The sequence below is a fragment of the Tachyglossus aculeatus genome, unplaced genomic scaffold (assembly GCF_015852505.1).
Source record: "Tachyglossus aculeatus isolate mTacAcu1 unplaced genomic scaffold, mTacAcu1.pri scaffold_75_arrow_ctg1, whole genome shotgun sequence".
In the NCBI taxonomy this organism is placed as follows: Eukaryota; Metazoa; Chordata; class Mammalia; order Monotremata; family Tachyglossidae; genus Tachyglossus; species Tachyglossus aculeatus.
Genome location: NW_024045092.1, coordinates 217,885 through 222,332, shown reverse-complemented (window position 1 = coordinate 222,332; position 4,448 = coordinate 217,885). Strand labels below are relative to the sequence as shown.

Below are 4,448 nucleotides of genomic sequence, written 5' to 3'. Positions count from 1 at the left end.
CCCCTGTCTTGGGCCCTTCCCCCTCCCCAAACCAATAACTCAGAATTATCTGGAATTGTTTGATGTCACTGACCATGGGAAAACGTGAAATAGGGTACCAGGACCCCAGGCAGCTTTGCTTCCATGCCAGAAAAATATACAGAGAAGTAGTGTGGCTTAGAGGATAGAGCACAGCCTTTGGAGTCAGAGGACGTGAGTTCTAATCCTGTTTCTACCACTTCTGTGTTGTGTGACCCTGGGCAAGCCACTTAATTTCTTTGCACCTCAGTTCCCTCATCTGTAAAATGGGTATTAAGACTGTGAGCCGCACGTGGGACAACCTGATTGCCTTGTATCTACCCCAGTGCTCAGAATTATGCTTGGCACCCAGTAAGTGCTTGACAAATACCATCATTATTATACAGATATGGAAGCCAGCTCAGTGGAGATGGAGGTTCCAGGCCTACAGATATGCAGGAGAATGAGACTTGCAGGACAGGGTGTCTCCAACCCCTCCAGCCCAGTTCCACTACTATCCTGTTCCCCAAATTCCTGGATCCCCCACTCCACATCAGGGATGCACCATTTCCCAAGACTCTAAGAGAGATCCCAAATGGGAATATGAGAATCCCTTTTCCAGAATATTCTCACCCTCCTGTCACTGAGAATTATCAGAAATGGACTGACAGATGAAAAAAGTGAAGGACATAATATTGTTGCTATTAATAAGGAGAAGGGAACTTATCTTCATTTTAACTAAAAAACTTAAGATGATTGTGTTCTGTCCATACAGGGGGATGTAGAGGGTAACCAGAACAATGATTTGCTTTTCTGCTCCGACCTCGGGCATTGCCTTGGGGGAGCATCTGGGCCATGGAGGTGTTGGACCTGCCGGTGGTGTCTGTGCAGGACAAACACAATGTAGCCACTGGCTACACTCATGAATCCCATGAAGAACATATAGTGGAGGGAGAGCATCACCGCATTCACCAGGTCTGTGACTGCACTGATACTGATGGAAGAGCAGTATTTCAGGAGGATGACCCCACTTATGCTGGTGCAGTTATCGTGTCCGATGACACCCATCGGTGTAGCCATGTCAAACTGCAGACTGAGGACCCAGGAGAAGAAGCAGGTGGGGAGGATGCACTTGGGTAATTGGGTTTTGACTCCTGCCCACTGGGAGGTGCCAGGGCTGATGGTGATGGCCTGGAAGACACTCAGGAGGCAGGTGCTGCAGATGGCAAGACCCCACAGCACTCGATAAACGTATAAGAGGAATTTACAACCAATGTCATCCAGGAAAGTATTCAGCCCCGAAGTTGAAAAGATGCCGGGGATCCCATTGCTGACAAGGGCCATGGTGTTGGCCAGGGCAAGATGGCCGAGGATTAGGTCCTGATGATTCAGTTGGTGGGTGGTGCAAACCACGTGTGCATAAACCAGGAGGAGGAACACATTTCCTGAGATCCCAAAGACAATCTGAAACATAAAGAGGATCTCAAAAGGAAGTTCACTGGCGTCCATTCTCTTCACTCTGGAAGTATCAGGAGAGATTTACAGTATTACAACCTGGGGAATGAGAGAACTAGAGAGAGAGAAATACATGCACTGAGAGACAGCGTCGGAGAGAGATGAGAGTCCGAGTAAGAGACAAAGAGACAAAGGCAAAGAGTCAGAGAGAGAGAGAAAAAAAGAAAGGCATATGGAGTGATAGAAATCAAACAATCAGTCAATCAGTGGTATTCATTAAGCACTCACTATGTGCAGACCATTGCTCTAAGGGCTTGGGAGAGTACAGTAGAACAGAATTAGGAATCTCATTCCCTACCCATAGCAAACTTACTGTCTAGAGCAGGGGAAACGGATACAAGTGGCCAATGTGGGCAATAATCCTGCTACCTATCACATGCCAAGTGAGTACTCTACCACTTTAACTCCTCAGAGAGTTGAACGATAGAGACACAGAGAAAGAGAGAGGCAGAAATGGTGAATTAGAAGGATATGGTGAGGCAGTGAAACCGAATAAGAAAGAGACAAAGTGAGCCGAAGAGGGATAGAAAGAGTTAAAGATAGATAAAGAGAGAAAATCAGGAAAGGTGGGACAGATGGCAATTGAGAGTTAGAGAGGGACAGAAGTCGATCCCTCAGTGGTATTCTATGAGCAGTTACTGTGTTCAGAGCACTGTAATAAGTTTTTGGGAGGGTAAAAAGTAACAGTTGATAGGTTCCCTGCCAATGATGCGCTTACAGTCCCGGGGGAAGACATATATTAACGTCTTAATATATAACAGAGCTCCTTATCTTCCAACCCAAATCTTGTCCTCATCATTGGTTTTAAAGCATTCCATCATATTTCACCCTTCTAACTCATCTCGCTTTTCTCCTACAACCCAGCCCACATACTGGGGTCCACTAGTGCCAACCTGCTCAGGGTGCCCCGATCTCGTTGTTTTACTGCCAGCACCTGGCAAGCATCCTGCCAATGGCCTGAACACCCTCCCTCCTCAAATCTGACAGACAATTACTCTCCCCTCTTCAAAGCTTTACTGAAGGCATATTTCAGCGTGGCTTAGTGGAAAGAGAATGGGCTTGGGTGTCAAAGGTCATGGGTTCAAATTTCAGCTCTGCCACTAGTCAGCTGTGTGACTTAGAACAAGTCACAATTTCTCTGTACCTCAGTTACCTCATTTTTAAAATGGGGGTTAAGACTTGGCATGGCACATAGTAAGGGCTTAACAAATACCATCATTATTATTATTATTATCTCCTTCAAGAGGACTTCCCAAACTAAGCACTACTTTTCCTCATTTCTCACTCCCTTCTGCATTGCCCTGACTTGCTCCCTTTGCTCTTCATCACCCCCAACAGGCCCATGGCACTTATGTACGTATTGTAATTTAATTTAGCTATATTGATGTCTGTCTCCCCACCTGTAGACTATGAACTCGTTGTGGGCAGAGAATGTCACTGTTCATTATTGTATTGTACTTTCTCAAGCACTTAGTACAGTGATCTGCACACAGTAAGAGCTTAAGAAATACGATTGATTGATTGAATGAAAGAATGAATGAATACAAAGAAATAAGTTATGGATAGGTATAGAAAGAGACAGATACTGAGACAGAAACGCAGTATGACAGAAGGTAACAAAGAGATACAAAGAGGGTCTCAGACAGAGACACAGGGAGAGAGACAGAGGGAGTTGGAGGGACAGAGGTCAAAAGGCAGTCAGAGAAACATAGGAAAGGAAAAGATGTATACAGAGAGAGGGAGAGAGAGAGAGACAGAGAGAAATAGAAAGAGAGACACACAGAGACAAAAAGATTGAGAGGCAGTCAGCAAATGACAGAGAGAAACCATGAAGTGGAGAGATAGAAGTGAAGAATGACAGAAAGAGGAAGAGAGAAACAGGAACAAAGATTAATTCATTTGAATGCCCAGTTAATTTCAGGGCTATTTTCTGTATGGGCCCAACATAAACATATTTTCCTGTGGGCAGGCTACACAGGCTGCTCAGAAGGTTCCCAGATCCCACTTCGTCTCAATTCAGTCTCATCTCCCTGAAAATTCAGGGACCTTGCCCAGGATTCAACAAGGAAAGCCTGGAACTCTCTAGGCTGGGCTGAGGCAAGATGAGGCAGGATTCCCAGGGCAGCCTTGAAAAAATTTAAAGGGGATGTGGGAAGAAATCAATCTCTCGTTGCAGGTTGCTGGATTCTTGGAGACCCAAAGTGACCACTGCAATGTGAGTTGAGATTGACTTCTTCTCCACCCCACCTCTCGTGTCCCATAGTGGAGGAGAGGGAGACATAGGTGATGAATAATGACCCTTGGGAACCAGGTAGTGAGAGCTCACTGAGCATGCTCAGTTTCTGGGAGGAAGGAGGCAATTTCTACATTCTGTTTGCCTTCAGGGTGGGCTCACAGCAGCATGGGCTTTAGGGGAACAAGAAAAGTTCTGTTGCCTCCAAGCCCTTCTGGAACGTGAGGTGGCCAGGAGATTAGGCCAGAAAGAGTGAAAGGGTCTGTGTAGAGAAGGGATGGGGAGGGAGAGGAGAAAAAGAGTGGAAAGAGAAAAGGGAAAAAAGGAAAAAGGATTGGGGGAGACAGGAAGAAAGGCCCAGGAGTAAGAGAGACAGGACAGGATGATAAAGGGAGACGAGACATGAGTAGAAAGACAGAGAGAGAGAGAGAGAGAGAGAGAGAGAGAGACAGAGACAGAGACAGAGACAGAGACAGAGACAGAGACAGAGAGAGAAGAATCTGATGAAGGGAGAGAGGATTTACCTGGTTTCTTATCTCGGCTCCACCACTGGTTTGTTCTGGGACCTTGGAAAAATTACTTAACTTCTCTGGGACTCAGTTTCCTCATCTATAAAATGTGAATTAAATGCCTGTTGTTATTCTTATTTAGGCTGTGACCCGCATGTGTTGCCTGTGCTGTGTCCAACCTGATTATTTGTATC

The 4,448-nt window shown here is 45.8% G+C and overlaps 1 pseudogene; it reads right to left on the bottom strand.

The window, feature by feature from the left end:
* Positions 1-576: 576 nt before the first annotated feature.
* LOC119923969 lies at positions 577-1,506 on the bottom strand (annotated as a pseudogene).
* Positions 1,507-4,448: the final 2,942 nt, after the last annotated feature.